The sequence below is a fragment of the Cuculus canorus genome, chromosome 2 (genome assembly GCF_017976375.1).
Source record: "Cuculus canorus isolate bCucCan1 chromosome 2, bCucCan1.pri, whole genome shotgun sequence".
NCBI lineage: Eukaryota > Metazoa > Chordata > Aves > Cuculiformes > Cuculidae > Cuculus > Cuculus canorus.
The window spans coordinates 28,844,443-28,867,284 of record NC_071402.1 but is presented as its reverse complement, the minus strand read 5'-3'; the positions used below and the strand labels follow the sequence as shown (position 1 = coordinate 28,867,284).

General features: G+C 36.4%; 1 long non-coding RNA gene across 1 annotated transcript in view; it reads left to right on the top strand.

Annotated features, from left to right (window-relative positions):
- Positions 1–881: 881 nt before the first annotated feature.
- The window catches only part of LOC128851489 (uncharacterized), a 54,323-nt gene continuing 32,362 nt past the window's right edge, over positions 882–22,842 (top strand). The window contains exon 1 of the long non-coding RNA XR_008448860.1: positions 882–972. This is a non-coding gene — a long non-coding RNA (uncharacterized LOC128851489). The remainder of the gene's footprint in view (positions 973–22,842) is intronic.

Genomic DNA, 22,842 nt, shown 5'->3' with positions numbered 1-22,842 from the left:
TTGTTCAGTATTTAAGACTATTCATGTGGGTCCACAGCAAAAGGCAGTTTAACCCAATATTCTGTCACTGAGAACAAACAAAAAGAGATATCTAGGAAGGGTTTTAAGAATAGTGGAATAATATAACAAGTATCTGCATTTCCCGTGATAGTCTCCGAGGCTCTAGACTTCTATAGATCAAACCAAATGTCAATGCTGTGCAATTACTGACCAGTAATCTTTCAGGGTTTTTTCAATAATCTCTCCAGACTTCCACTGTAAATATTTAATATGTGTAAATGTTTAAAAGGATGTTGTTCTTCACTCAGATTCTATGGCCAAACACAACATGAACAGTTGAAGAAGTAGAGGTAAATTTTTACATATACATAAAAAAGCAAAAATATATAGACCCAACATATGGACCATTTTTTTTTTGCTTCCATTTTAAATTAATTTCCAGCAAGATCTGGAGTACACATTCTTTGGATTTATTGAAATCTGCAAAAATGAGAAACAAAACAACATTTTAGTTATCTATAGCATGCTGGAGTATTTGGAAAGACTGAGTAATGCTTCTCTCGTTCAAGGCATCTTGGCATTTGTAGTACAAGAAATTCCAAACCAAATATTTTTTTAAATGTAATAGTTTTAAAATTATGATTTTTACTTGCAACAAATTTGAGTCAGAAATTTTCTACCATATGGCAGAGAAAGAATATGGAACCATATGCATCCAGTACTGGGACTGTGTTCCTGAGAAAAAAACAGTTGCTATTTTAACACTGGCCATCGGGTGTCAATACTCGAAAGTGAAGAAGCTGCCCAGCAGTCAGATATAGTTAGAAACAGAAAGACTGGATCAGGGATTATGTGCATTTTGGATGTCTCACTTTGATTTTGGCAAGTTCTCTGTGCTTCACCTCCACCAGGAAGGAAGTCATCCTCTGAGGGGAAAAGAGAAGTTAAGCAACCTTTCCATCCTAAATCTAGGTACGTCCTAGTTTCTTTTCCTACTGATCCTAGTAGGAGAATTTTGATTCCCCATCCTTACAACTCCAAAGCTCTGTGGTCTCTGACTTCAGTCTCATGCCTCTGTGCTCCCCAGCCAGTCTAGCGGAATCTACCCAAACACTGGAGAAGTGGCTTAGGGTGGAACACTTAGCTGTTTTGATCAGTGCAATGAACTTTAATCAAAGTGGTTGAAGTGCTATTGTACCCTATCTATTTTGCTTCTAAAGGTGCTATTGTGATACATGTTAATGGATAATTTCCTGTTTGAGTTCATAATACCTGTTAGCTGCTAAAGTGAAAAAAATCTGAAGTGAAATCAGCTTTCAATACAAATTTAGGCATTTATATGGTTGTATGTAAGTAATGCTCTTTTGGACTCTCCTTAGACTTTAGTGAAACAGTATCTTATCATGTTTTGTGTAGTTACATTACATGTTCTCCCTATATTAGGCTTTAGAACTTCAGTTAATAGTAAAAATACCTATCTTTCCATATTACCATGCATTAAGCATTATGAGTACAGTTTGGGTAGCTCTTGGGAAAAATATGTGATTCCTTGAGGTATTTCAGCCTTTTTTTTCCCTGATTTCTGCAGATATACTGCCTACAGGTTGTATCCTACTTTTTTAAACACTGCACAACCTTAATAATGAAATAGTCATAACCATTGCACTCATTCAGTGATTTTTATTTTTTTTTTTTTAATTTTACATGGCTTCTCAAGATAGAACATCATACTTTGGAGCAGTTTTCCTGATCTCTGATAATAAGCAAAGACTTGTAAAAAGCTGACGTAGTATAAGTAAATATAAAATTTATCACATTGCTCTCGTAGTATTGGTCTTTATCTATAACTCACAATGAAATCCTGACTGAAGCGGAATGTTTTGAGTTACTGAAATTCTGGCCTTAACTTCCTACCAGCTGCTATTTTACAGTAGGCTGGTAAGAACTAGGAATTTACATACTCTGTTTTTAATTTAATCAGATGTTGTCAGTCAGCGTCACATGGTAGATACTATTTCCATCAGAAGGAAATTAAGAAAACAACCTGAAAGATTAAAAACCTCTGCCTCTTGAAGGTAATAATCTTATTGAATTTTAACAGATTGCTTTAGCAGATGGAGATGTGATATTCACTACAGTAAATTTCATTAACATGCTCTCAACGATGTTGCATTTGCCACAGTAATTTACATTAACATGATTTAAGACACATTTGATTCCCCAAAAAGAATTAGAAATTGCATTTCATCAATTCACATTGCCTTGTCACTTCTTCAGATAATTGTCACTCTGGAGTGGGACAGGTTTTTTACCTATGTATGCCATGGTGAATGGGACAGAAATACTGTATTACTGTATATGGTTGTCTAAAAACAATATGATACACAGGATCCTGCATGATACCATACACCAATACCGTGTATTAAGATATAAAGAACAAAATCCCAATTATCGGTACAGAGTAGGGGAAAATAGATTTCTTTTCACTCAGTGTAATAGATTATTTTGACTCCTGGACATGATGTCTGCTCTTTTGTGTGTCTACACAGACTTCTACCATTGCCTATAGGAGATTTTATCATCCATTTTAACAGATTGATGTAAAGCACTCTGGAAAGAAATTCAATCATCTGTACTGTGCGTTAGCATCTTCAGCCAGAGGAGCCATCATCCAGTATTCTGCAGGGGATCTGGGAAAGACCTTTATGATGGCATCTGCTATGCTATCATACTTGAAATAAGATATGCCTGCATCTCTATGGACTATCTGAAACAACCGATGGTCCCAAGAAGTCCTTAATCGGTTCTTAAAAGCAGAACATACTAACAGAATCTATAAGAAAAAAACAAGCCTAATAAAGCTGTACTGGGAGAAAATAAAGCAGCTGTCTGAAGCTTTACAGAGATGTTTTCAAGTTCTGCTCCTCTAATTACTGGATTTCTGCAAAACACAGCAAGAGACTCCAAAGTTCATGCTATGAAGCATCAAAGAGGTTTTTATTGTCACAGGGTTAAAGGGCAGCCATGGAAAAAATGCCTCAGGGATATTTCAGGAGGATAACTTGAGGCTGTGGTGAGACCATTTCAAATGATTGTCTTTGTGATTTGACTCAAAATAGATCTGGGCAATGACCAGAATATTTGGGAGACATATTTCTTCAGATTATGAAGACTTAAAGTCTTAAACCCAAATCTACTTGGAGCAGCTAAAAATACTCACATTTCCTCAGCTAGACATTCCTATATCAAATAAAATCCTATATATGGCACTTCTACGTGTCTTTTAGAAAATCTGTTGTTATACATTGAGGAATACTAAATGATATATGAGGCTGACTGGAAGGCGACAGTGTTATAATGCAGGACTCCATGAAAGCCCTAATGCTTCTCCGAAGTACTGCCAAAAGGCCGTGTGCAGATCTGTCTGGGTTTTTTTGTTTGCTTTTAACCTGGGCATCAAGCTTGAATGTCTCTTAAATCTGGAGATTATAATGCTACACAGTTGTAAATCACAATGTAGGAGGTTTAAGACTGCGTTTTACTTTTCCACTGTGTAGTACAGAGTTGTGGCTGATTTTGTCATGATTTAGTTTTGTAGCATCTGTGAAGGATGCTGCGGTCTGTGTCTTCCCTTGTTCAACTATAAGGAAAGTGTTGAATCAGAAGGCCTTGTAAGTGGAGCCTCCACTCAAATGATGCGAATTCCACCTCGGAGAAGTGACTGCTGATTCTGCCTTGTCCACAGAGCTCCTTTTGATAGTAGGCAAACCATTAAAACCATTCTTATAATTTTGATCCCCAAATGTCTCATGTATTATCTCCTGGTGGCCCTGACTGAAGGCCATAGATTCCAGTTTGCAGAAGTTTGTAATCCTCTGACTGCTGTCAACTGAGCGGATAAGTGCTCGGTGAGGCTGTTGAGTGAGTCTCATATTCAGTACCTCAAACTAGGCATGCAGATTTGCGGAGATTTGGCCAGCATATCTCATTCACTTCTCTATTTGTAAAATGAGGATTACCCTGATGCATCTTCAGTCACGGACAGCTTAAGAAATTTAAATATCCTTTGTCAAACACGTGTTAGAGGGAAGAGCAACACAGAATGGCTAGAAAAATTTAATCATCCCCTTCAGAGCAGAGTTTTAAGATTAGTGAATTAAAAATTGCTAGAAAAAAACATCAGTTATGGCAAAACGAGGCATGCTATATATACTCATTCAATTAGTAATCTTCTTTTTGGAATGAATGAGACAGATGTCCTGAGGTCTAAGAGGTCTTATCACCATACACAGGGATCCTATCAAATTCTTACAGGCAGTTTTGATTCTGTTGTTTCCTTATTTTAAAGTATTTTGATGTAGTCTTTTTCTTTCTTTCTTTTTTTCCCCCCTACTAAAGGGAGGTGGGGTGCTGTTTACAAGCAGTTTAATAGACTATTTGTGAGAAATGGAATAGCAGTGGACATTTTGTTGCCTACTTTCATATGAATTTAACATGATGTGGATATATTTCTTTTTCAGTAGGGCAATTCTAGCTTTCTGCACCATCTACATTTAGATCACTTGGTCCTAGCATTTGATCTAACTGCCCTTTAGCAATATAGCTAACCTGCAGCACTGATCTTGTGTTTTAAACCACAGATAGATCTTTATTTTTCAGTCCATGTTCGTTTACTGCTTTTTTTGTTTGTTTGTTTGTTTGTTTAGAATATGAAAGTATGTTATACTCTTCTTACACACAAAGCCAAAGTCCTTCTAACCATTGTAGCTGTGTAGTCTACCCCCAGGTACTGTTTTTTTCAATCTGGGTTTTGCTAATTTCTCATAAAGCTCAGGTGTTGCTCATTGCTGTGCTTTCTCAGTCTCAGTTGCTGTTTTCCCAGAGCCTTTTCAGATCTTGCAAGAGTTTAGAGCAGTCTGGCTACTGCCACAGTGTGAAAAGCTCCTACACATTACAATGCAATTGCTGGAGTCAGGTAAGGTGTTGCCTGCGCTGGAAATTTATACCGATTTAAGACTGGTGCAGTAAATAAAACAATCCACTCACTCATCTGAGTTCCTCTTCCCTTACTACAAGCATATAATTTATAAGATATATGCAATGGCATGTGCCTATTTTCTGTTTAGTAAAGCATTATAACTGAAAGATGGTCCCAGTAAAATCTTAAGTAGAGAGAGGGTCAAATCTTGTCTGAGAATTGATTTGTGTACTAACTTCTCACCTGAAATAGCTGCAAAGTGCATACCATTGGATGGAAACTTCTAAAACACCCTTTCTGTGTGCTCCCTTCCCTCTCATTCTGAGTGGGAAACAAAGTGCTATATTTTTTTTTTCTCAGAAAAATAAAACTACTTCTAAACAAAGAGACTGTCACTCCTCTAGGTCACAAAGAATCCTGGTTTCCAGAACTAATAATACTTCCCAAAGAGATTGCGCAGATTGCAGAAGTCATTACAGTGATATTCCGAGAAATATTTATACCAAAAAATTTGAAATGTGTTTTTGCAAATCTTTAAGGAAAAAAGCACAAAGGGAAATTGACAGTGAGTTAATTAAGTGTTATATGAAGAGAAGCATGTTGATGATTATCTTAAAGTATTCCATTACAGTACGCATATTTTAGCATGTAAACAAACGTGTGGTAGTACAATGAATCTGGACAGTAATGTTGCTACATAGAACCAATAAAAGACAAATACAGAGACAAATAGTACTTGCCTGTCTAGTTTTCCTTCGGAAAGAATGAGGTGCAAAGAGCTGCAATTCTATTAGTAATATGACTATATGCTTGAAAAATGTTTCACAGAAATCAGTGGGGTTTCACACTAGTAGAAATAGAAATAGTAGAACTATTTGCCTGTATCGGGTTGGAGGACTGGTTTTTGAACAACTAATATGCATAGAAAAAAGTAAAGCTTTAATAGTCCAAGCTGTCTTTAGTAAAAGTGACATATCTAACACTTTTTCTCTTCAAGCTATTTCAGAGCAATTGTTGATACCTTATGGGGGAATGCTGTGTATGATCCTGTGATGTTGCTTGCAGTCAGAGGGAACTGAAAAGTTAAAATTGAGCGCAGTGGGATGGACACAGTACAGGGCTGTTGTCGAAATGCTGCTTTCACGTAATCGTTACTCAAGGACGAGCAACTGGTCTTAGGACCAGAATAGCTGGGAACCGCTCTTCTTCACATTTAATTTAATCTAAACCCAAAATTTTCTAGAGAGTTCCAAGTCTGGCCAGTGAAAAATCTTGCACACCTTTGAAAAAATTACTCTACATTCCTGAATACCATAAGTGAGAGAAATACACTAGTTAGAATTTCAAAATATGATTTTTCAGTTTGGATCTATTAAAAAGATTCATTTTTATTACACTGAGAAAATAACCTCAATCTTCTATTTTTCATGCTTTGTGGAAGCAGAAGTGTTGAGCTGAGTTTATTTTTATAAATATTCTGTACTTGCAGGTGAAATTTGACAGAATGTCACAACTTACTTTCCATATAATTTCTAGCAATTGCCAGTCTACACCCTCTCCTGAATTAACAGCCTGGAGACATTCAGATTGCATATTCTGACTCTGTTGCACTCAGATTTCAGCCTATTTTCCCCCTTCCTCTAAAACTTTACCATTGTAACTGGCAAACCATACTTTTTTCTTCATTTCATAAAAATTAAATTCCACATACCTGCTCTGAGATCTTCTTTCCTGACACAAATCACAGTCCCCAATGCAGTAACTGTTGATGATATTATTTACCTTGACATACAACTTTATTTTAATTTATGAGCTAAACTAAATGAATAAGAGAGACCTGTACAGATTTTCATGAGTTATTTTTAAATTCGGGCTCCCGGTTCTACTTTATGGATTTTCTACAGTGCAGGAGCAGAGCAGTTATTCAAAATATCGTTTAGTGTCATACATCCTGGATACCCTGGTTGGGAGCCATGAGGAGAGCAGATAGAATAAAGAGGCCAAGTTAAATTACACCAGTGGGGTGGATGTAAGTAAATAATGATTGTGTTGAGCAAAAGTATTTATTTTTCTGCTATTGCTATGGTTATTAGCAAAACTCTTGCTGGTTTAAGATTGGGAACCAGCTGAGCCTACAGTTAAGAATAATTGTTGTTGCAGTTCTGTGTAAAGCTTTATGAATTCCTGCTGGGGAATTAATTCAGAGAGCACTGGGAGTATTACATGGCCATGCAAGTTTCTTGATCCTTCTCAATATCTATGTAATTTCTTGTGTTTGAATGCTGGATCATAAGACATCAGAAGGTCGAGGGAGGTGGTGATTCTACCCCTCTATTCTGCTCTGGTGAAAGAGTTCTCACCACCTGGAGTACCTGGAATACTGTGTTCAGTTTTGGAGTCCTCAGTACAGGGAAGAAAAAGACATGTTGGAACAGGTCCAAAGGGGGGCCACAAAAGTGTTCAGAAGGCTGGAACACCCCTCCTATGTGGAAAGGCTGAGAGAGCAGCCTAGAGAAGAGAAATCTCCTAGGACTTTCAGTATTTGAAGCAGGCTTATAAGAAAGACGGAGATAAGCATTTTACCAGGGCCTGTAGCAATAGGACAAGGGGTAATGGTTTTAAACTAAAAGAGGACAGATTTAGACTAGATATAAGGAAGAAATTTTTTACATTGAGAGTGGTGAAACATTGGAACAGGTTACCCAGAGACATGGTAGATGTTCCCCCCTGGAACCATTCAAAGTCAGGTTGAAGGTCCCAAATTATTCTATGATTCTATGGTTGTATATTGAAGTCAGAAGGGTCTGGTTTTCCCCCATTATCTGCCATTGACAATGATGACAATGTGAGATTGCTGTGTAGTACTGTAAAACTTGACACAGAAGCCCGTAGTATCTACAGGCTTGCATTTCAGCCCTAGGCTTTACATGGATTTTTGTCACTTGGTAATATTATGGTGGTGAAACCAGTTAACTGGAAGAAACACCAGAACTAAAAACTTCAATCCTATAGAAAGTCTTAGGGACAGCAGAGTTGAGAAGCCTGTAGACCAACTTAGTATGGACAGAATCAGACAAAGAAAGGAAGAAATACAAGTTATTACTGGATTTAGTGTTTGTTTTCACAAGCCCTTCATTCACTGATATGTCTTTTCATAGTCAGGCTTTAAATATGCAGCATCTGAGACAATGTTACCCGTAGCCTTAAGGTGGTACTAGGGAAAGGCAAATTATTAGATAAGCTTAATTCTACCATTGGAAGCACTTCCTCTGAGTGACAGCACCTTGACCGTGAGAGTCAGCTCTTGGAACTAGGGCATTTAAAACCTAGATATCTAAATCATACATTATTATATCATGCTCCATCTATTGGAACTAGAAAGAAAGAAATAAGATTCTTTACAGGTCAGTTTATCTTCTAAAACAGGTCGGCTGAGTTACTTTAAATGCATACCAGTTTAGGTGCATGAAGTAAGCTGACACTAATCTCATCTTCAGTTTTGTTTAATGTATGAACCTTTAACCCTCTCAAAAGTAAATCAGCATTGGAAGTCATTAAGCCCTCTCTTTTGTACCCTTAATGTCTTCACAATTTTAAAACTATTGATTGTCCTGGACTTCAAAACTTTGATCTCTTTTAAAAGATAGGAGGTTATACTTTGAGGGATTGTTCCTGGTCTAAGAACAGTTCTGACGTCTCAGGCAACCATTCTAAACTTTGCATACCACTTCTGATTCAGAGGAAAATGGGATGAGAAATCTGAGGATGGATGAGAAGTCCAAGTAAGGCCAGTCATTCTGATTCAAGGTACACTTCCACTTTGCAAGATATTTCTGAAGATCCTGAAAGAAAAAGATCTCCTTCTCCAGTACCCTAGTAAACCTCTTGGGAGATGGTGCCATGCGGTTAGCTTTTATGAGGAACTTACACTGTGATGGGTGTCGCCAGAGTTTCCAGCCAAACAGGAGTGGCTCTGAATGCTGGAGAGCTGCGTATTATTTCTTCTGCGGATTCAGCATATGGTCTCTAGTCTATCATTTAAATTATTGCCATTCTCCAATCTAGGAAAAATATTTGTGCTCTACAGCTGAATAGAAGAGGAAGATTCAGAACTCTGGTACCTATGTGATCAGATACCAACATGAAAGCTTAGCAGGACTCATATAACAGCCATTAATGAACCTCACATGCATTGGAGTTTAAAGCATTGATTTTTGTGCATTCATTTAAAAAAAAAGCATTTTGTGTATAGTATTTGTCAAATATAAGACAGATCATGGATGGATCTGTGTCTTTTAGGTGTACTCTCACCATGAACAAAGTTGATTTCCAGTGATGAGGAGGTTCTGGAATTGCCTCTGTTGGCATCACTGGAACAAAGAGACGCTGCTTTGAAGATGATGTTAAACTCACTAGCGCTAGAGTGATATGTGGCTGTATTGACAGAGAACTGGACTCCATGATGCAAGAGGTTTGAACAGAAGGCCTAGATTTATGGTCTAGAAAGTCTGTACCAAAGAGAATACATTCTCTACAGTAGTGTGGGTTTTATGCCTTATACCACAAAGTAAAATACTACCACTCTGATCTTATTTAAAATCTCCCAGGCAGGCATTTGTAGATGTACAGCTCTTCAGGGTATAGCATAGAAGAGAATCTAAACTTCAGGATCCATTTCCTGGTGTAATCCTTTTGAATTTGATGACAGTTTTCTGCTGGTTTTGACAGGTGAACACTTTATAAAAATTGCCCTGCTTACTGTCTTGGATAAGTCTCCGTGCGACTCAGCAGCACTTGCTTCTTCAGCTACAGTGATAAAGTTTGCACTTTAGTAGATATAATCCAATTTCTGTATGAAAGAGTAGCTATAAAAGAGATGCAGTTGAAGCCTCAACTTATATACAGAACTTGGGGTTTGTATGTGATCTCATATCTAAGACCTTGTCATCGAGAATCTCACCAGGAGGGCTCTATTTCTAACAGATTTTAAATTAGACTACTTTTTACCTTGCTCTCTTGGCTGCCTTCTGATATTTTTCTTAGAGTAAGGGGCAAAGTACATCATTTATATATAACTTGTTCTGAAGTCTAAAACTTGTAAGGACATATGGAATAACACAAAAGGCAGGTCTTGCCTTCAGTCAATACCTTTCCATCATTCAGTCTTCGATTTTGAAAAGACCTCTTATCACAGCATTTGAAAAGCACTGCATGAAACCATACTAATGCTCAAAGATGTTTTTTTGTGTTCTGCTATTTCATGCTGAAAGCCAGTTGTGAATGGCACTTTTGAACTATTTATTTGTGGAAATGTATTTGTTGCACATAAAAGAAAAAAAAAACCACACCATCATTGTTATTTCATACTTCCTGATGGAAACTACTAGATGAAAAGGGATTATTTGAGAACATAAAAACACCCAAGCATACAAATATATTGAATCAAAGTAATTGCACACACCTCATACTATATTTCTTTTTCTTGGCTGGTGAGAATACAGGCTGAATTTTACATGCTGGAGACCTGATATAAGGCAGTGGAGTGCATCAGTCAGTAACAGTAGATGATCTATCCCACATGGGTTTTGTTGAGACTTCAAACTCTCTTTGGGCCTCTTTCATATCTTAATGGAAATTTGTCTATGCACAAGGTTAGAGGCAGCCAAATCCAGTGATTTTTGGTACCCAGGGCATTGTTTTTGTTTCAATTTTGTTGTGCTCCTGAAGGAAATTACAGATACTTAAAACTACCTTTTCAATTTCATCTTCACAATATGGAAATGAACTTCCCTTTGGATATTTAATTTGAATGTAGACACTCTACTAAAGTCCTGTTTCCTTGCATTTCAAAACTAGTGCTTCTTCCTTGCTTAGTGTCAGCCTTTAACACAGGCATATTTATTATCAAGATTCACTATAATTCATAAAGGTGATATTATAAAGCTGAGAAAAGCAAAGGCGATGTGTGTGTGTTGGGGTGGGAGGGGGAAAGTGTTTAAAAGTTCAACCACCAAAGTTGTTCAACAGGTTAGTAGGATGGAAGATCATCCCTTGATTGCAGTCTGACAGTGGTTTATGCGAGCATAAATCACAAACATTCAGCTCTAGTGTGAATTTCTAAGATTCTCTGTTGGAATGTGATGGTTGGGTAACAACATTTCATGTACATGTAGTACAATGAATTATATATAATTTCTTATGGCTATTCATTACATCTGCTAGAGAACTTAACTTCACTACCTTTTCCCTTCTCATGTTTCTATTCTTTATTCCACTTTATTACTTCATACTCTGTTTTAAAATCCACAGTACCATAATAACAAGGAAGAGTAGTTTCATTACCAGTTTATAGACACTGAGGCTAGGTCTGGCCGTACCATAAAAAGCGTAGATTATAACATATATTTATTTAAAGTAATGTTGGATATATACTTGTCATAGGACATTTCATAATGAAAAAAAGCCTCTTCCCGTATTCTAACAACTTAAGAAAGCTGTAATGTATTCACAATGAATAATTTATAACTTAAAATAACTAAAATTTTAAGATATGAAATGAGACTTCATTGGTCTCATAAAATTTTATGTCTCAAGGGTTTTTCATTATGCTTAAACTACACAATTATCATATGCATAAAACCTGATATTCGTAGAACAGAACCACAGAGTAATAGAATCATAGAATCCTTTAGGTTGGAAAAGACTTTTAAGATCACGAAGTCTAACAGTTAACTTAGCACTGCCAAATTCATCAAACATCCATGTCCATAAGCACGACATCTACATGTCTTGTAAATACCTCAACTCAGCAGAACCTGACTTTCCTAAATCCAGACTGAGACTGATCACCTGGTTATCCTGTAAGTGCCATGTGATGGCACTCAAGATAGTCTGCTCCATAACCTTTCCCAGGCTGACAGGCCTATGGTTTCCCAGAACCTCCTGCTGACCCTTCTTATAGATGGGCATCATATTTGCTAATCTCCAGTCAACTGGGACCTCCCCTGGGTTGTAGCAAGCTAGAAAGTTTCCTAGCAACGTCTTTAACCTGAGTCCCAGGCAGGCAGCAGACTTCCCTAAAAAGATTACATTAAAAAATATTTTCAAGAAAGGATTTCTCTTTCAACCTATCTTTCGTCTACACGAGCATATTTGACAGCTAGTTCACTCTATTACAATGTAATAAGATTGAAATGTAGGTCTTAATTTTTTTACAGTTGTTTTTTAAATAGCCTCTCCATTTTTTTAGGCTAAACTATTAGACTTTAAATGAAGTATCTTCTATAATCTCATAAATGATATTTTATGCCTTAATACTTTCACTGACAGAAAAATTTCCTTTGTGCATTATTTTTATAGTGTTGCAAAATCTTCTAAGTGAACATAAAACATTTTTTCCATGAAACACTTCAATTTGGTTCTTAAAACAATGCTTAGATGGCTTCAGCCCTCTACTCTTCTTGTGTTTTGTACCTTGTAGCCATCTTCGAAGAACAAACCCTGGAAAAGGATTCTTAGTTATAAATCTTTCTTTCTAATCAAGCATATCTGTCAAAATCCACTGCCTACTGATTTTCTGTTTTCCACAATTTGCAAATACCCTCCTGGTCTCTACCAACATGCACAGCAGAGTGGCAACAGATTTGGAAATAAGGATCCCATTTTTGTAGTGAAAAGGTTTTTTTGAGTTTTCTGTCTTGTCATGAACAAATTTTGTAGTTTTCTTTAGTTGCTGGCTCAGACTATCATGATGAGAAGAGAACTCTGTCAAATTGGGTCTATTAAGTGCAATAAAAAATTAGAACTTAAAATACTAAGAAATTTATTTTTTTAAAATAATCCATACAAGCAAAATTGCAATGTGCTTCCACAGTAATCATTTCACATCCACAGTCAATTAAAGTGAAGGTTTGTATAGATTAAATACATTTGTTTGTTTTTAATTAAGAAATTTCAGTGTGTATAACCACGAGAGAGGATGAATAATTGATCTGTTTTCTCATAACTGCATGGGGGGTTGAGAATTTTATGTGATCAGGAGGTCCAAAATGTGTATATTTAAGCCTTGCAGTGAACTGCCTCTGTCAATTCCTATAATTACTGTAAAACAGTTACATAAAAAATGTGCAGTTTCAAATGAGAAGGACTCAAAAACTCTAGGTAGCACAGTTAAAGTCCTAGATTCTCATCTAGGCATGATAGAAAACATAAGCATCATCAGATCTGTGAGTAGGAGCTTCTTGACTAACAATTCCTTTCTAGACTTAAAGAGACAAGGTTATAATTTAAAGTATCTGATTGAACTAAATGGATTATGAGACGACTTTATATTTTTCAGTTTAGCTGAAAAATACCAATACGAGCTAGTCTAAGATAGCTTTGTAGAGCTGTAGAACCTAGCAACCTCTTACTAGTTCTATCTGACCATGTAAATCTCATACTTATCTTCTAGGTTTGTCACCTAGCTTCAACAAGGGGGTATAAACTGGCTTCTGTCCCAATATTTCATCTAAGGTATTTTTTTGTGTCATGAAAGATAGGTAAGACGTAGTTTTAGACTTTAGGGTGTTGGGTAAGCACACAAACAAGAAGCCAATACATAAAAGGCTTACCTTAGAGATCACTCTCTTGCTAGTTTCACTCTTTAACTTTCTAACTCAATCTCTTGCTTGTGAAATTTCAGTGTTGCTTATTGTTATAAAAGTAAGAGATTCTCTTGGAAACTACTTAAAACCAGATCGTTCTGCTATCTGTTTGCCAAGAAAAGTCTGCCCAGCAGAAGAGGGATAAATTCATGCTATTTAGACCATTTAGTCCACGTGCTAATAATATTAAACCGTAGTGTGTAGTTGCACAGCTACTTTGGATGGTGGTGTCTCTTACAGAATGATGCCAAAGTCATGTAATCAGTCAAAAGTGTCACTTAAATATTTCATTACATACATACATATTACAAAATTTTTATTTCTCAAAGTAGGAGTAATTTTGTTTATTCTTACTCCCTGGAAGCATAGTAAGCTGCCAAAATCAATATCTTTTGTATTATAAGACAAGTCTATATCTTACATAAAAAGCATTGCATAAAAATGTTTCATTTTTGTCTTGGTAAATGAACAAATATTTTCAAGTAGCTTTTTAGGGTCCCCAAGTATTCTATAAAGGTAGACTTAATTAAGAGGTAAAGAATGTCTTGGAAATAGCCTGAAAGCCTTGAGAAAAATAAAATAAATAATGATAAATAAATGCAGTCATAGTTTTGGAGGATTTTTTTAGTCCTGAGATATTTTCTTTTGCTGTGATTTTGCCTCTGATGAATTTCCTGCCTACTTGTAGCTGGTTTACACCATTTTTTGGACTCATGAAATGCACTTTCTTTAAACCATGTCCTGATGTCTCTATGTCTTGAAGTTAGTTCTGTTGGATGGATAGGTGTTCAGCATGTTTCTGCTTTCAAGTGATACTTTTCAACAATATTTCTCAGTCTGAAAATTTCCAAGTCCTGGTAGTATTCCATATATCACTCTAGTACTAATGCGTAACCTCAAGAGATTTGAGGAAGTGAATTAAGCCTGGGAAAATTTTAATTCTTTATGAATAGACTTTATTTAAAAAAAGACAGTCTGTGTTTTTAGGACCGATGCCAATCTGAGAAGTTATGAAATTGTTATTATTTTCTTTAATTCTTCATCAGTCAGAAATCCAGATCATGTTAAGAAATGATGAATACTAACATTCAAGATGTGTTCAAAACTTGCAGAAAAAATACATTCGTTATAATATTTTTTTTAATAACAAATTAATACTACTGTGTATAGATCACTACAGTCAGCTAGAAGGTGAAGGTATGTTTTCCAAGAGTGAATACTAGCTATATTTCAGACATTGTGTTTTTAAAAGATTCCTTAATTTATAGTTGCTTAATTGATTCTTTTCAAATGATGAAACTTCTCGGTATGACTCAGTGGAACAATCTTTAATCCATAAGAGGATTTGGATTTGTGGGGCTTTCTTTTAGAAAACACATTTGCTTGATTAATCCAAAGCTACAAAGGTGGATCCTGAGGCAAAGTTGATGAAAAAATGTACATTGTAAAAGCAAAGGAGCATGCAGAATCCCTTGCCTTGTAGCATCAAACTCAAGATTTAATTTGATCATCTGCTAAATTTATTTATGAACTTATTAATGTAGTCTTCCTTGTGACCTGATGTTGAAACTATAATCTATCTTTGTCAAAGAAATTCACTTTACTAAGATGATTGACACATGTTTTCTTAAGTGCACTTACTTACTAAATTTTAATAATTGTTATTAAAAGTGGCTAAAGCAGGCTTGTTCTGTCAAACTGCAACTTGAGTTAGAAGCAAAAGGAGGCTGGTAAATTTGTGATATGTATCTGTACATTTTTAGGTCTTCCCTTTGGATTATACCAAAGTGTTTTGAGATTAATAGTGATAAGGTATTTGTCACCTTTCTTCAGTCTAATCTTCTGAAATGCTAGCAAAATGTGGAGGATAATATTTTCCTGTTGCTGACACAATGAAAAATGTTCTTGAAGACTGAAAATGAGTGAGCTGAAAACCCAGTAACTAATTCTATTTTCTCTAGATTCCCTCTCTAGTCCTCTTGCACTAATTTATGAGATTCGTACCTTCTTTTCAGGCAGTGTGTACCTCCTACATCTTCCTACTTCACAGGGTAAAACGTCTTGCATTATCATCTTTACCCATGTAGGAACTCTGTCTTCCAGGTCCTGAGATATTACAGAAAATAATACCGTGAATGTTTCTTGTTTGGTTTTATTATGAAGGCTGTGCCTGTCAGACTAACAAACACAGAATGAAAACCTCTAGAGGAAAGACTCATAATGAACCATGGACTGTCCAGTAAACTTCATCTTTTATTGGATCAATTTAACTACCCTGACTTTCATCAGGCACCCTTTCAAAGCCCCAAAATATCTGCCTTCAGAGAAAACCTATCTGATTTCTTCCACTTTTCTACTAATTTCAGTTATAATAAGCTGCTTTGGAGAAGATTAAGTTCTCCCCTGATAGCAATAGCTTTGGGCTTCCTTTAAACATAACTTGCACAATACTATTATGCGTACCTTCTAGAGCAACGGATAAAGAGAAATTAGATCTCTTCAGCTCTGTAATTGCTCTATACTTCTTCACCCTTCACTGAAGCTGTTTTCTACAAATTAATGCTTATCTTTCATATATAAGATTTTATAATTCAAAATACATAAAAAATCCCTTACATTTTCTAAAATAATCTATATTTCCTTGTCTCTGACATCAAGATTCTTTCCTGTTTATCCATAGCAACCACTTGTGTTAAAGACTATATTAGATTTTGATTATGCCATTCCTCAACCAACATTCCAACCTTCCTATAAATTGAGATTTCTGTGGCTTTAAACTCAATTCAAAATGTTGAGACTGAAAAATTCTTGTTGATTTTTACTTGGCTTGTGATATTTAAACTTCCTAGGTGCATGATTTTTTAATAAAATCTTGTCTGGAAATACACAGAAATACTTTATTTTAAAAAATGCCAAACACCTCAGTTTGGTTTAGTGTCTGGTTAAGGTCCAAAGCTTGTGTGTGTCTCTGTTTCCCATCATCTGCTAACTGTCATTAGTGTATGCCAAATGCATCAATTTGGATGCCACCTACTTCTTTTGAGTTACATCACTAGGGACAGAAGTCCGTATATAGAGGAGATCAAAGGAAAAAGAAGATAGAACTTCAGTTTCTCCTAGTCAGGAGATTCCAACTGGAGAATCTCTGATGAGTTTACCTTCTCCACTAAGTTATGAGATGGGGAATGTTTACTATCCCATAATAAAACCAAGAAAATAAAGGACGGTTAAGACAAAAAGGCTAAATGAAAGTGCCATCCTGAGTTAATGAAATGTCTTTTAGGTTTTTTTGTGTAAACAGAAAGAAATTTAAATCTTTTTTTAATTATTTATTTACAGCACTTACTTAGTAAATACTAGGAAAAAGATTATGCAGCTCTAAGTGCCTGTATAAGTACATTATCATTAAGCCTGTGTCCAGAGAGGGAAACCATTTTCTTTAGGTTTTCAAAGAACACGTGTTCTGCTTCTGACAACCTAGAAGGTGTCCAGGGAAGGATACTGGACTGCAGATTGGGAGGAGGTGCTGCATGTTAACACTGTGAATCTTTAAGCCCTTTAAAATGAAACATGTAACAGGTAGAAGACAGACCCTGATCCATCCTGCAACATGTGAGTAAAGTATTTGAGTTCATGGAGAATATTTTAGCAGTGTGTTCAGGAGTATCGCAGGAGAACATAATTTTTTGTGATGGAGTCTAATTAAGAGATACATTATGATTAAGAAATTTGGATGATGTCTAGTGGGTTGTACATAATGAAAACTTAAGGGAGGGCAGGTACAAATGGGAGAATGAGGCTGCAGTCATTATTAATGCATGACTGACACTTAGATGGAAGCTATGGGAACCTTACATTAATTGGCCTGATTATGATCTCATCTACTCTGTTATAATTGTTTACTTTGACAGAACTACTCTTTGTTCAGAGACAAGAGAGATCAGCGCTAAGACTCCTGTGTGAGGAGGGATTAGTGATGTGTAAAGATTGCAAGAACAAATATATTAATAGCTGCATAGTGCCTGGGAGTTTAGGACATTTTGCTGCCTAAACTGGAGATCATCAGAGCTCCATGTCAGGTGCAATGTGAGTCTTGCCCAGCTCCCACAGCTGTCTGCAGCAACCGCCAGCATCTCTGCAGCATTTTATTTATTAACCTCTGTCTTATTCTATGAATATTTATGTGTTAGGTACTTTAATGGGGTAGTAAAGAGCCACTTTTCCCCTAAGTTTTTCCCTGAGGTATCACATTTTATGTTTGATTGTTGCACACAAGTTTAAAAAATCCCCATCTCTGCTACCATGCCTCGTTACAGTCAGCAGCTTTACTTACTGATCCTTTATCCCTGGGGACAGTTGCATCTGTACTGAGCCTGGCTATGCACCTCAGAGACAGAAAAACTTATTAACTTGTTACAACTTGATACTGGAGGGGGAGAACAAGAGGGGGTGATGTACCACATTTTACAAAATTGCTAGCTTTATATGAAGCAATACCTTTGTTCAGTCGTGCGACATGTAACAGGACTTAAAAGGAATTAGATTTAACAACTTAGATTTAGAAAAATGAATGAAAGTTATGAAAAAAATGCATAAAATTAATTATTAAAATATATTCAACAAGAAAGTGTTTTGCAGAATCAAACTCTATAACCCAAAATGAGTGATAAAGCAGATATGTTTATTTCCAGTGCTGGGGTGCAAGCGGGTTCTCCTCCTAGCATGCACACCGTATAGCTTAACAAGCAGCTACTTATAGTGTAAAGACATGCATAGGTATAAGCGCCTACTACATATTCATAACTTTTCCCCCGCTTCGTATTATAATTAGATCTGGAAAGTTCACTCCAATCTTGCGCCTGCATAGTGCCTCCTGATGGTCATTGGCCGGGGTCTTAGGGATGAAGTAGGAGGTCTTCTTCGGGATGAATATATTTCTTTTTGAACTTTGCGCAGACTCAGTCTCCTCTGGCTGTTTTCAAACTCCTGAACCAAATGCAGCCAGCTTTCTGCATTCCAGTGCCCACTTATCAGTAAATTGCTGCTAGCTGGCTCCTTCATTATCAACTTCCAAGGTCTTCAAGGCGAACAACGCCAAGTTCTAACGAATGCTCTCAGCCCCTCTTGTCTGCTTTCGCACATCAAAAGATTCTCCCTAACAGTTTCAGCATCTAAGCTGGCCTTCAAACCTGGCTAACTGGCCAGAAAATCATTTAGGGATTGGTGCGTTTTCAGGAGCTCTTGGAGCTGCAGCTCTTCTGCTGGTGTTTCAGAAGTTGTTTACTGAAGACATTCGGGTTAGAGTTTGAGGCAACACTTCTTCAATTCCAATTGAAATTATCTGTATTTCTCTTTCCTGTTTATTGCCTGGTTGTCATTTCCCATGAATTAGCACCAGGATATCATCTTCCAACACAGGTAACCAAATCCTTTCTCTTTTCTTCTTAAACTTCTTGATTAATATCTGTGCACCTTAATTAGCGTATTCCTTGCCTCAGGCTTCTTTTTTTTCTGTAACTGACTTCTGAGAAGAAACGGGTGAAATAGTGCTAAAAGTAATATTTATGCACAGTTTTCTTACTGGATGAATAATTATTTTTTCTGTAAGTTTTGTGTAAATATTAAACAAGACATAGTAGACAGTGAAAGTGGGAACGAGTTGCTCTGAATAACAATGCCCCACCCTCCACTCCTGTAGTTTTAGGGGGAATCTCATGGGGCCCTGCCTACTGCAGTACCAAAGCAAAACCTACATGTCAAGACACTAATTCTCACAAGCAACTACTTTGTGATAGTGAGATGCTCAATCTGTCAAAATAAAATGCTTTAGAATCTCACCAGTTAAAACTTCTGGGATTTCACTTATTGTTTCTGCATTTGTGATTGGAAGTATGTGCTCTCCTTCATCTCTTTCCTAAGAGTACTCTACCGTCTGCTTGGCCTTCTCCTCAATCTTCTTCCTCTGCTGGAACTGGGATATATAAGTGCTTCATTCTTGTTTCTTGAGAAACCTCTGCCAAGAATAGAAGTGTTTTTACCACTTGTATGGAATTGAAACAAAACATTCAGCAACTTAATTTGAGATGACAATGATTATCTTTTTTTGGAACCACACATACAGTGCTAAAACCTGAAATCAATTTCATGAAGCAAAGGACAAAGAGATCTTTGGTCCCTTTGAAGAATTAAACAGGTAGTTGCTATCAGAACTTATTTTTTTAATCATGAATTCTTCATCATGTGAAGATTTTCAATTATTGTAGGGACGAAAAATGTCATGTTTTTTTCAACAGCCGAATAGCAGATCCTTTTAAAATTCATTTGTGCTAATACTTGTGTTCCTCTTTGTCATTTTTATCTTTATTTTGAGTCTTTTCATTTTATTCTTTGAAGGTGGTGTTCTAGCTTACCTTGGACCTTGCTTGCAACACTAACTATGATTTAATTCTAGCGATTTAGCAGAGTGCAGCCAGGAAGCACCAGGGTGCTAAAATTTGGTTTATATGCAGCAGACTCAGTTTGAAGGCCTGCTTCTGCTTGCAATATTTCTACAGACATTTGCCCTTCCTTGAGGAATGACCTGAACAGAGGTTTTTCTTTGGAATGGTACCACTATGCAACAAAACAGGCAGAGGAGAAATACCATATGAAACCCAGGATTTGCAAATACAGTTATGTTTCAGCACCAGTCTGCACCCTCCATCTTTCCCAGGCTCAAGTCCTGCTACTTGCTGTGTGCTTTCTGCAATGCTTGTGACATCTCGAGTTGCGGTCGGAGCCTGCTCGAAGTCCTCACTGTACAACCAGTGTTATATTAGGCAACGTGTGTGAGATTAAGGGCTCTGGCCCTGACACTGGCATTGTGCCTTCTTAGCCCAGGCCAGCACTGAGGACTGCAGCATAAATCACCAGACTGTAACACAAGCTAAAAATCTACGTGCTGAAAGTGAGCATTTAGTATCCTAGCCAAACTGAGATCTAGATATTGTAAAGGATTGAAGACACATACTTGTGCCAAAAGAAATACTTCTAGGAATCTGAGTCAGCAGTTCCTTTCAAGAAAATCATTTACGTCTTATCATATTCTTTAGAACGCTTGAAAAATAACTAGGATGCTATTAAAAAATGTAAGTGATTTGTGAACTTTAAAATGACATTCCTGCTTATTTTGTTCCTTGTATTTTAAAAGTAACAGTATGGATTTTTATAATCAAGGGAGCAAGAAAATATGTCTTTTACTTCTGAATTCATTATGCATTTATGGTACATTGACAGTTTCTCCATGATCAGTTTTCCTCAATATTTGCTCAGATCATTGAAAATGAAGTGAGAAAAAGAGAGGAACCTCTGAATTAAGGAAAAAAACCCAAACTAAACCAAACAAAAACCCCACACCTTAAAGATATCTTGGTTTGAGACTCAAATTGTATGTAATACCCAAAATAACTCTTGGCTCTTACTTTTTTGTTTCATTTGAAACTAAGGATATGCCAAGGTCAGATTCCTCTGATGTCTCATTTCTTCAAATAATCTGAAAGACTTTTAGGAACATTATAGAAATAGTAGATGAAAGTACAACTCAAGTTTGCACAAGGAGTATTTATGTTTTACTCTGTATGATGAGCGCTTATTTTCATAAAGACTAATGTTTTATTTAAAGCTTTATTTAAAGCTTTTTATTTAAAGCTACAAAGTCAGCCCTTTATCAGAAGCTTTAGCAAAAACGGATGCAGTTGCTTCAGTTTCAGATGGAGTAGCAGCAACTATGGCTGCTTTGATTGATTTAAATGCACAAAGCCCGTCCTAGTTACAACCAAATTTCTATGCAGGAATTTTCATATGCAGAACCATGTTTCAGCCATACCATGGGGAAAGCCATATCACAGGGAAAGAAATCCTTGTTATCTCCAGTCTGAAGCTCCTTGTTTCAATTTATGCCCTTTGTCTCATTATCGTTATTCCGCTCACCTTGGTGAAGCACAGTGCTTGCACAGGCGTGTCACTGAGTGGGTGGATCATATTTGAAACATTTTCATCTAAAATAATCAGCCATTAGTTCTTCAGCTAAGCCATTACACCTGTTTGTTCCAAGGCTGTAGTAGGTTCCTTGCTGTCCTTAAGATATAGAGGTAGGCAGGGTTACCCTTGATGCATAGAAAAACACTGGGGAAGCAGAATTTGTTTTATGAGCTGAAGGACCATGGGACTTTGGCATAATCGGTTTAAGACTTCTGTGTGTTTGATGACAAAGATTACATCCAGTTCAACCACATAAAAGAAATTAAATTTTATTCTATAATGTATTTTATTTAATTTTTTTTGTAATGCTGTCAAATGCCTGCTGCTCCTTTCTGGGTCAAACATCATCTTGTTCAGGCAGGACAAATGGTTTATCCATTCTTGTTCAGAAACTCTGAACAGTGAAGAATATGAACTCTAATACTGAACTCTAATAGTTTCCATCTATTATAATGAATTGCTAAGCAGGATTATAAAATAAAACTAATTTACCAGAATTAAAAAGAATTAAGTAATGAATGACAGGGAAATATGGGTAAAAACAGAGAACACCGCAATTCTGAGAAAGAAATAAAGTTTTATTTTTAAAAGTATTTGTCTTCAAAATAAGAATGTACTTTGTGATGTCCGCCTTTACAAAGGCTTTATTTTGGGCATTTCTTCTCCTAGCTGAAATAATTATGACATTTACACCCTGACTGGCACATATCTCTGTCACTCATCCTATATCCTTTAGTGTAGCCCAATAATTTTCAGTGATGAGTCGGGCTGATTAAATGTGTTGTGTACATCCAAAGGCTACACTAATACTGCTTCATTAGGCATAAGCTGTATGCCCAGGGACACTCAAAGCAGTTAAGCATCTGGTCCAATTTAGACTTTTATGTTTTCAAAATGTTTTCTTTAAATATTTTGCATTTCTCTCCACCCTTCTCCCAGTCTCATCAGAACGCTATTCTGTTGGTCAGACCAATCGCGCAGAATAGCTGTTATCATATGCAGAATATAGGTCAATTTGACTGGGTTTTTAGAAAGTGATTTGAACACTGAAGGTTCCAAATAGAGACATATATTCACCCATGTGCAAGTCTGTTTTGGTACAGTAAATGTTTTATCAAGCAATAAAGCTTTACAGGCCAGCCTCTGAAAGCTAGAAGTAACAGGGGATGTTTAGATTAGATATTAGGAAATATTATTTCA